Raw genomic sequence first — 10,938 nt, 5'->3', positions numbered from 1 at the left:
AACAAACACTAGTTGTGGACATGAGCAATGTACATTTAAATACAAAATAGATTTCCCCAAAATAACCAATTATTACATTAAAAAGTGCAGGTACTTGAATATTTGGCTGAATAAAGATGGCTGAATTCTCTTTCATCTGCCTATATTCATCTGTTGGGTTTGGTTGAAGACAATGAAGGGAATCTCTATGATTGTAGGAAAAGGTTCTGAAATGGCACATTCAGCTTATTGTGAATATTCCTTTTTTTTGGCACCTAAATCTAAGTCTTAGTGTAGTTGCCTTGTGACACACAAAAGACCTAGCATCCTCTTAGGCTTATAAGACTTGCTCCATGCGAACAAAGTATGTGTTCAGAAATACCACACTGAAACTCATTCATATATGTAGTTAAGCATGCAGTAAATATGTCTGATTAGTGCAAGTAGTATGTTTAATTAATTAAAAAATAAGACATTGATTTATTAAATGAAGAGGTCTGTTTTATTCTAATTATTTTGAAAGCAAAGGTAAGCCATCTTTCCTGTATTAGAATGCCTGTAATGGCTGCATGTGATAGATAGATAGATTGATAGATAGGCGCATGCCTGTAATGCCAGTGTTCAGGAGGCTCAGAAAGGAGTACATGAGTGTAATACTAGGTTGTACATTAAGTTTGAGGCCGTGATGGGCTGCATAGGGGAGCACTATCTCAAAGAAGACAAAAATCAAAACAAACCCCGAATGTCTTAACCGGGTCTCAGTGAGCACAGTCCATCCTTCCCTTAACTCTCACCCCATATTTTCAGAATCCTCCTAGGTCTATACCTCCCTCCTCTACGAATTCACTAAGTGTCTGTAAGAGATGGAGGATACTGAAACTGGATGCTTATCATTTAACACAAAGATGGTCCTCTGAGGCTTTGCTTAGTTTCTCCCTCTCCCTCTGCCTGAATCAAAGGCAGACCAAGTGACATCAGACTTAACTTCTGTCAGATGCTTTATTGCCTGAAGTGAGATGTGGAGACAGATGGACAGAGCCAACGCTTCTTTGGCCTGGGTCGCCCCACTCTCCTAGCAGTGTATACAATGTCAGGGCAAAGCCTTCAGAACTCAACATTGAGCCAGGTTCTCGTTTGGGCAGAAGATCTTGATGCATAGTGGAGACAGGGAAAGGCATGGTCTCCTCATATGAGTGAGGGATTCAGGGGAGCATGAGTGGTGTCCCAAAGACGTTACAGGTGAATACACTATTCTAGTAAACATGCTCATCTTTCATATGTGCTCTCTGTGTGAGGCAGCTGCTTTCCGAGAGCAACACAATGTGGGTTGGACAGGTGATATTTTCATTCTTCTGCTATTTACCCACCTTTTTGTTGCTGGACTATTGTTTCCAGCCTGTATGACTATAAATGTGCATCTTTATTAGGGATCAGAGTTTAGTTAGTCCAAGCTAGTAACATGAAGCTGTAGGAAGAGAAATCTATTAACAACGTACCTGCCCCACCTCTAAACATTGACATTTTCTGCCATGTGTCACAGAAAACCCAAAACCTTGAGTCTCAGTACAGAGGGTCCTGCTGAATTGATCCCATCTATCCAAGTCCCTGGGAAGTTAGTTCAGTACAGTTGCTTCTTACAGGAAAGCGTGGGTAAAGGGCTTGTTGGGTTTATCAGCTGCACACACACTCAGCTAAGGCCTCACAGTGCTTTTTCAATAGTTCTGAGGCCATCTTTCTTCTTCTAAAGACTCCACAGGCTCTACCTCAGTTTTCATTGTGGACTTTATTCTCCTTGTGGTTTGTTTCTAGAAAACTAATCTCTGTTCATATGCCTTCAGTCTCCAGGTCTCCAGGGACGGTGCCTGTAACTTACCTGAAGAGGAACTGGTAGACAAGTCATCTGAAAACAACTGAGGAATCCTGCCCTGACCTATCAGCTGTCTGCTGCCTCCCAACTCTTGCAGCCTTGGGAGAGGCACATTCACTTGGAAATGTGATGAACAGGTGTCCATTTACTTTGGATTCAGGCCAAAGAGTCAAGCCAATGTCATTTGTAAGGCACAATCATTTTAAGTTCAGACCCATGAAGATCTTTTCTTGTACTTTTGTCTGAATTAGAGAAACAACTTAAGCTGTCGTGCTTGGGGACATTACTTTGAGAAAGCTACTTTGGAGGCACAACTCCCTAGGGTAAAGAAGAAATAGCTTCCCGTCTTCCTATGCAGGAAACTGCTGAAATAGCTGACTCTACCCTCAAAGTTTAGAGTTCATGTTCTCTGTGCACTTGGGTCCATATGTTCAAAGTGGCTTGGGAAATAATTTATCAGTAGTTAACATCCCTTTCCTATCAGCTGTTTCCAGGAAAAAAAGCTAATGTTGAGCAATGGAAGTTGTTTCAACCTACATCTGAAAGGGTGTTTTTGCTGTGTGTTTCTGAGAAAAGGCAAATTGTCAATACCAGTGTCCCAGCGAGCACTGATCGATAAGTGTTTCCTAGGAGAACTTCCACGAGAGGTGAAGCCAGGGCAGCTTGGAGCTGGAGTTACCTTTGGAACGTGAACTATGAGAATGGGGGTGGTTTTGCTAGAGACCATCTATTTGCTAAGAAACAGGATTGAGAAATTTGTGCAGGGAGTCCATGGGGCACACTCCTGTCCCAACCTTAAGTGTCAGGGAGGAGAGCAAGGAAGGATTCTGGAAAGAGGTAAGTTCTGCATTGAGTCCTTGAAGGATGCATTTCAGTCAATGCATTGGTCAGTGCCCTGGACCAATGTTCCCTAAAGAACATCAAGAAACAAATATATAGGCTGGGCATGGTGGCACACAATCCCAGCACCCAGGACACAAGGAGGAGGAGGAGGAGGAGGAGGAGGAGGAGGAGGAGGGGGAGGAGGAGGAGGGGGAGGAGGAGGGGGAGGAGGAGGAGGGGGAGGAGGAGGAGGAGGAGGAGGAGGAGGAGGAGGAGGGGCAGGAGGAGGAGGGGCAGGAGGAGGAGGGGCAGGAGGAGGAGGGGCAGGAGGAGGAGGGGCAGGAGGAGGAAGAGGAAGAGGAGGAGAAAAGGGAAGAAGAAAGAAAGGAAGTAACAAAGGTATAGGGGAATAAGTTTATTTAGAATATTAATTTAGGAAGCACCAGAAAAATGGGGAATAGGGATGGGAAGAGAGCGGGAGAAAGGGAAAAGGGAGAAAGGTTAGGAAATAATCTAGAAGAGGCAACAGAAGAAAATGGAGAGGATAGGAGGGAAAGAGAGGAACAGGGAAGTAGACAGAATGGAAGGAAGGAAGAGGAAAGGCAAATCAGCCAGTAGAGAGTTTGTCCATCAAGGAACCACTGGGGACGATCTGGGCTCCGTCCTTCTGGGGGCCTTTAGGAGTACCTTTGCCAAGCTTCACTTCCCAAGGAGAGGGAAGTAAGCATTGTCCAATCCCCTTTCCCTCTGATTAACTTCCAGTCCACATTGTTCCTAAGGTACTCTTTTCGGAAATCCATATGTGCACTACAAACAGGCCTAGCACTGAAGAAAGGTATCAGTGAAGGTTTGGGTGTCAAAGGGTGAGATGACACTGTGCCAACTCCAGGCCTTCTAGGTGTCTTAGCCCTTCTTTACCATTGTGGTACTAGTCCTGAGACTCAAGGTATAGCCATGCCCACAATAATGTGTGTGTGTGTGTGTGTGTGTGTGAGAGAGAGAGAGAGAGAGAGAGAGAGAGAGAGAGAGAGAGAGAATTGGGCTTGTCTTCTCTAACATGGAGTGTATTAAATGCATCTTTTCACCTGATTGCACCCAAACTTCCTCTGCGCTTGCACACTTTACTATCTTTGGCAGAGAAGAAACAGTCAATTTCCGTGCAGCTGAGTAAATTTAGTAGACTGCATAGCAGTTTTTTTTTTTCTTTTATGTGAGTCTAGGATTTAGTGGGTCACAGTATTTGACCAGAAAGGAAAGCCCTTCCTGTCCTCTTGGCATCATCAAGCTGGGCTAGCTAAGTGCAAAGTCCGTAGCGGAGGGGACCGACATTAGAAAATGAAATAACACTGGGGTCACTCACTCTCCTGGCTGGAGCTGAGCACCTTTGTGCTACTGAGCTCGGGACTCTGGATCTGTAAACATTCAGTACCACAGTCCCAGGGCCAAAGAAGGCTACTGAAGCTGTGATCAGAGAACACAGGAAGACAGCTGGCAGGGGTGGAGTGAGGCCCAGTGGCTTGTCACTCTTCCCTGTCCTCTCCCTGACATAGGGACTCCTCACATCCCTTCCTTTTCCCCTCAGAACCTGGTCTGTCTGCTTGTGCCCTCCCTGACTTTCCCATCCACTTTTAACACAGCTCAGAGCGATTCCTCTACACACCTACTCTGTTGATAAGTGTGTGTCTCTGCGACACACTTTCTACAGAAGTTGGAGAAGTGATAGCAAAGACTGGACACAGCTATGCTTTGTAAGCAGTATGGAGTCTGACTTTAGAAGCAGGATCATAGTCATTTTTTTTTTTTGAGGCAGGGTTTCTCTGTATAGCCCTGGCTGTCCTGGAACTCACTCTGTAGACCAGGCTGGCCTCAAACTCAGAAATCCACCTGCCTCTGCCTCCCTAGTGCTGGGATTAAAAGCTGTATTTTCTACGTAAAAATAATCTTTCCACAAGAACCCTTGTTTTCTAGACCAGAAGGGAAAAAAAATCCTGGAAATTATTTTTAAAATCTCAGAAGAAATTACTGGTCAGGTTTCCAAGGCTTGGGGTCTGCCAGGCTGTTTTTATGCAGAATAAAAACTTAAAGATTAAATCAGTCAGCCCAGCTCACAGTGAAACTCCTGTCCTGTCCTAGGATGGAGTCCACTTCACTAAGTTTAGGTATGCTGTGCACATTAGAATATATATGTGTCTATAGAACTCGCTACTGTGTGGGCTCCATGGTTCTGTGGACCAGACGCATCTCTGTTATTCACATTATTCTGTGTGGCTGTCTGGCACTTACTCATTCAGGTGTCACCGGAGTTGGGCCCTACAGTCCCTGGTAAGTGGTCCTAATCAGCTCAGTGTGACAACCTCTGTGAATTTCCCAGTATGTCTATGGGTGAATAAGGAGCAAGGATAGTGAGGCTCTTTTCTGGGCTGCAGGGAAGTCTGGGCAGGTCTAAGAACTACTAGGAACCAAGCCCAGTGGGTGGGCTAGGTGCTGATAAATAAGATTCAGAATCCAGCAGCTCCAAGCTTCTGGAACATAAGCCAACCCTGCAGGCCTTTTCTGTAGCTCCCCAGTCCGTATCTAGGACCTTTCCTTAGGATTAAATGAAACTTAAACCTGCTAAATAAACACAGGCACAAAGAAAAATCATTGGAAGTCGTTCACCTGCTATCAATCATCACTGCCAGGGTGTTCCTTGTCTTGACAGCTTACTGTAGGGAGGGAGCCCTGGGCTCCCAAGAACAAAAGCAGGAGAGAAAGAAAGAAAAATAGCAACGAAGGAGGAGATTTACCCTGCAGGCTCAGGAAGGAAATTAATTGAAGAGAGACAGCAACAGGAAGACCTATTCCAAATCAGGCCGGTGGTTGCCATGGTAGACTTCACAATGAGTTCTGTTTTCTCTGTTTACTTCACTAATAATCGTAACATTATCATCATTCTCATTATTATTGAAAAGCTTTGGGAGATGATCAGTTGCTAAACTGTGGGCCCAGCAAGCCCAAGGACCTGAGTTTGGTCCTCAAAGCCTCAGCAAAGGCCAAGAGCATGACATACGCATATGTTCCCAGGCATAAGACACTCCTGAGTGACTAAGTGCTGGCCAGCCATATAGAATAAAGTGCATAACAGAGATGTTTCCGGTCCACAGGACCATGGAGCCCACACGGTAAGTAGCTAATTCTATAGACATATTCTAATGTCCAGAACATACGCAAACTTAGTGGGAGAGAAATACAGGAAGACCCCTGGATCTTACTGGACAGCCATTCTAGCCAAATTGGTGAAACCCGGGTTTAGTGAAAGACCCTATCTCAAAAAAATAATGGAGAGAATGATTGAGGAAGACATCCTATATTGATCTCTCACCTACACACACACACACACACACACACACACACACACAAATATACAGGCAATTGACTTACGTAGTCTTCTCTATGGTAAACATTATACCTAATACCTCATTCATTCATTTGTTCATTCATTAATTCATTAATTTGCTCACTCAGTCAGCAATGTATCTGAGGCACTGGAACACAGTGGTAAAGGAGGTTGAGTCCCTACCAAACCAAGAAAACATGTAACTTATAATTAAATGCACAGATATATAAAATATTGGAGAACAATATGTGCTATGGAGTAGATTATGCCCAGTAGATGGATGAGTTTGGGAGCTGAAAGACTGCTTATGACATCAGGTAAGAGGAGGCCTCTCTAGGCACTAATGCTCAGCTCTAAGCAGGAACTATGACTGACTGGCACTGGTCAGGTGTTTCCTAGCCCTGTGGTAACTTGCATGTGGCAGAGCAGATATCTACCAGAATGTCTGCAGAGTGAGCTGCCGTATGTTTTACCCATGGAGAGTTAGAAAATAGAAGAGTGCAGTGGTCAGGTCTGCCAAATGGAACAAAGCACACTGAAGGCTGATTAGCACCAAAATAAAGCACTTTCTAAAGCCAATATCCTGTTGTCCCTATATTCTCGTACCTTTTCCATGAATTTGACAGATGTATACAAAAGAAATATGCAGCCTGACCCTCAACAGGATTCGGCCATGAGTGTCTCCCCAGCGCTGTAAAGCAACATTCCAGAGGAGCCTTAAGATCAGGAATATGAAAAAGCAGGCTATGCTGACCGAGTCAAGTGTCATCCAACCTTCTAGGATAATTCTTAACTAGATCCACAGACTCAACTCTCCACTGGCCAAAACAGTTCTTGATTCTTGCCTCTTTATTCCCTCTGTGGGTGTCCTGAGCTCGGAAGTAGGCAATCCTGGGTGTGCGTGTGTCTTCTTACAGTTCCTAGCACCTCTGCTCTGACATCTCATTCACTATTAAGTACTTTCTGTCAGTGGCTTTCAAAAAATGGACATATATGTAGGGATGGAATTGGGAAGCAAATAACAAAGAAATGGAGAATTGCCCTAGAGGACAGAGATCTTTAGGAATGAATGGAGCTGACAATGAGAATTTGGGTTGCCCTGGGGTGTGTGACAGAGCTTTAATGTGACTGAGCCTTCATTTGCCAGGCTGAGAAACAGACCCTGGCATTAGCCTTTGCGATCTCTGCCTTTCAGCTTCTAGGCAGCTGTGGCACATGGCTTTCATTCTAGAATGAGCTGCTCAATTAAAAGTAAAATGTGCTCTCTGATATTGAACCTAATATCTCCAACTCATCCAAACTGGTATTATTTGTGCAGGCAAAGCGGAAGTGGAAAGAAACCCAAACGCACACGAAGCCAGGCGAAGGTCAGCACTGATTATATCAGGCAGGCAATTTAACACTAGCTCTGCACTTTGCAAAGCATCGACACTATTTGCCTCTTTCGAAAGTTCATATTTGAGAATAACCGAGTTTGCGCATGAGTGAGATGGAAATTTGTGTCTGGAAGAGGTCTGTGTGGTGTCATTTGGACCAAGTAGACCATAGTTTATAACAAGAACTCAAACATGTGAATGCATTTATTGCAACACCCATATGTATGTATGTATATAAAAATTTATCATGAATATAATTTAATTTTTTATTTTAAGCATATTCATTACATTTTGTGTGTGTGTGTGTGTGTGTGTGTGTGTGCGCGCGCGCGCGTTGGCGCGTTGGTTCTTTCCTTCCCCTGTCGAGTCCCAGGATTATTTTTAGGTCAGGTCACCAGGTATAATGGCAAACAGCTTTACCCACTAACCCATCTTGCTGGCCCAATCTGATTTTTTAAATGGTGAGAGTAGCTATTTTCTTCCAACATCCCAATGGGGTTTGTTTGTGCTCTTCTTAGGGTGCAAGTCAGTTGGATATTTAAAGGAATAATAGAATATAGAACAGACACGGGATTGCAGAGAGAACAGAGGCTGGTCCAGGAGATGCAGAGAATAAATGAGGTCAAGGTAAAATTTCTCTTGGGTGCCATTTCAGCAGTAAGGTCCTGAGGCCTGTGCACCTTGTTGTAGGATACATTGGTGGTGGGATTTCCATTCAGAAGTAAGCTTCCCCCTTAGAGGATGATCACAGTGCTAAGGGAGTCCCACCTCTGTCTTTCTCTGGTGTCAGGGACCAGTAAGCCACCCTGGGATCCCCCACTGTCACTGATGTTGATCCATCTGATACAGAGGACTGTGTTCCATCTTTTTCGTACACCTGAGCTGCAGGAGACAGGGAGGTCACCAATAGCTGGGGCCATATTGCTTCATCTTTGCTTTCAAATAAAGAGGCAACATTGGCCATGGTTGTCCTGTTTTCCTTCAGACAGACCAGATAAATGGTGTCTCTTGAGAAGGTAGAGATCAGTTAAGCACACTGCCTCTACTCATATTTGGGGGTGCTTTAATCATAGCTGTAGCCAACGTAGTATGGTATTTCTTGCATTGTGAGGTGCCAATAGAGTTACAGGAAGAGTGAAAAAGGAAAGGAATGTGAATGCACTGCCCGTCTTTCAAGGGGTTCAGATGAGGGTCAGCAAATGTCTGTGGGTTTGATATGAAGCCCACTCTTAAAACTCCACTTCATACTGTTGTTGAGAGATTTTAATCCACCAACATGGCTACTCTGGCTGAAATATTGATGTGCCTTTAGCATCTTTAATCCCTCTGAATACAGGTAGTGTTAGTATTTGCCTTTCACCCCAAACAATGAAGGTAAAGTTATTTTGTTGAAGGAAGCACCCATGTTTGAAAGTGATGTCTAATCGAGAGGCAGATAAAGTGATGAATCAGAGAAAGATTTGAGAGACTAACATATGCCCAACTCTCAGGAGAACAGAAAGAAAAGAGAGACTACTTAAGAGAGACCAGCACAGTGAGAGAAAAGGAGAGACAGCAATTTTTAGCAGGACAGTTATACAGAAATAGGAAGAGAGAGAGAGAGAGAGAGAGAGAGAGAGAGAGAGAGAGAGAGAGAGAGAGAGAGAGAGAGAGAGAGAGAGAGAGAAGCTAGACACAGGTGAAAACAGAACAAGCCAGAGAATGAGAGGGAGTCAGAGATTAGAACATATTGTCAAGGCTAGTATGAGGCTAAACAGCAATTCAAGAGAATCTGAGAGAAGCCAGATTGATGAGAGGGGCTTGAGCCAGAGCAGATGTGTCATACCAACAATCCAGAGATCAGAAAGAGCTAGGAAGGGGTGAGCATATTCAGCAGCAAGTCTCAGAGGCTGAAAACATTCTAGGCCTGATTAGATTGTATGGAGGCTAAAAGTTCCCAGGACTAGGCCTAGGTTAAAAGACAGAGACAGCAAACCTGGGAGATGACAATTACATTAGGAGAGTAAAAGTTACTTTCACAGATTTTAAAGGATGTAGCAATGGGATATGAGGCCAGAATTTTCACCTGGGTCAAAATTGATTCGCACATGCTTCGACTCCATCTTCAGAACCACACTAAATAGTATTTGAAAGTCTCTTTACAACTGAGTACCAGTGCAGGTGGGACCCTTTAGGGATGAGCCTGAACACCTGCGGAGGGACAGAGTGTGTTCTCTGATGGCATGTCACAGAGAAAAGTACAGACAGAAGTTTTCAGAAGACCTCGTGTATATTTGCACTTGTAAACCCCAAAGATGAACTATAAGTCACAGGGGTACCAGTCATGAAGAGACGGTTATTGTTAATTGTCAATTTGACAGACTCTAAAATCTCATGAGAGATGAATTTCTGAGCATGCTTCAGGAAATTATCATGATTATATTACATGTTAATTGAGGTGTGAAAGCCCTGCCCCTGTGGATACACTATTGCCTGGGTGGGATCCTTGATTGTACAAACAGAGTTGAGCAATGACCTGTGTTTATTGCTCTCTGCTTCCTGATTGCGGATACAATGTACTCCAGCTGTTCCAGGTTTTTGCTGCCTTGGCTTTCCCAGCATGATGGAGCGTTCCCTGGAAATGTGAGCCAGAATAAATCCTTTCTCCCTTAAATTGCTTTGCATGGTGCTTTTTATCACAACAGCAGCAAAAGAAACCAAGGCAGATGTTAAACCAAGAGAGATGTTGAGGTACACGTTGGCTGACCAAGGGAGTAAACGAGACCTGGAGTAAAATGGAAGACAGAGCTGCCCGATCCTTCTCCTTTTCCTTTAACACCATTATTCCCCCAGTGAGCTTTGTGTGCCTCATTTCCCAGTAAGGGCGGGTAGGAAACCACCTGAGAGAGGAACAGGAGTGATGAAAATCCCCTATATAAGGCCAGTGGAATGGGCCAAAGGGAGTCTTTGAGGCCCCTAAGCTCATTTTAAAGACTTGCCTGTCTTTATAAACTGCCTTAAGTGCCTATAGGTTAGTCTGATCAGAGGAAGCCCCAGTCTGCTTTAGAGACTTCCTAATGAGACTCAATTAAACCTTGGACTTGGTGGGAGTCGATGCTTCTCACTTTGTTCTGTCTGCTCACCATTTTCTTTTTGCTTTGAAACCACAGGTAGTCCCTAAACCGTAGTCTTCCCTAAATATCCAGTCTTTGTGTTTCCCCCCTGACATTTTACCCCCTTGTTTCCTTTCCTGTTCACTGATTGGCAGTATTAAAGCTGGGTACAGGAGAGAATCCTCCCCGGTAGGTTTTTAGTGGAGGAGATTCACAGAGCCAAGTTCTAGCACATAGATCCTCGAAAACAGAGATCCCAGCCTGTTTTTCCGCATGAGGTCCTAAACCCCAGAGTCCTTAGCCAGATGAAGAGTCACTCGGATCATTGCACTCAACTTGAGACCTTACATGGGTAACTCACCTGGCCTGCCTCCTAGAAATACACCAAGGCCTCAAAGCTGGCGAGTTTATGAGAAAATGGCTCCT

The 10,938-nt window shown here is 44.3% G+C and overlaps 1 long non-coding RNA gene across 35 annotated transcripts in view; it reads left to right on the top strand.

Annotated features, from left to right (window-relative positions):
• Positions 1-2,391, top strand: part of 9030622O22Rik — a 96,055-nt gene extending 93,664 nt beyond the window's left edge. For all 35 annotated transcript variants that reach the window (XR_866820.3, XR_375083.4, XR_375087.4 and 32 more), the window contains one exon: positions 1,818-2,391. This is a non-coding gene — a long non-coding RNA (RIKEN cDNA 9030622O22 gene). The remainder of the gene's footprint in view (positions 1-1,817) is intronic.
• The last annotated feature ends 8,547 nt before the right edge of the window (positions 2,392-10,938 follow it).

Source organism: Mus musculus, chromosome 2 (assembly GCF_000001635.26).
Source record: "Mus musculus strain C57BL/6J chromosome 2, GRCm38.p6 C57BL/6J".
NCBI lineage: Eukaryota > Metazoa > Chordata > Mammalia > Rodentia > Muridae > Mus > Mus musculus.
The sequence above is the reverse complement of the archived record's forward strand: the minus strand, read 5'-3'. Positions and strand labels throughout refer to the sequence as shown.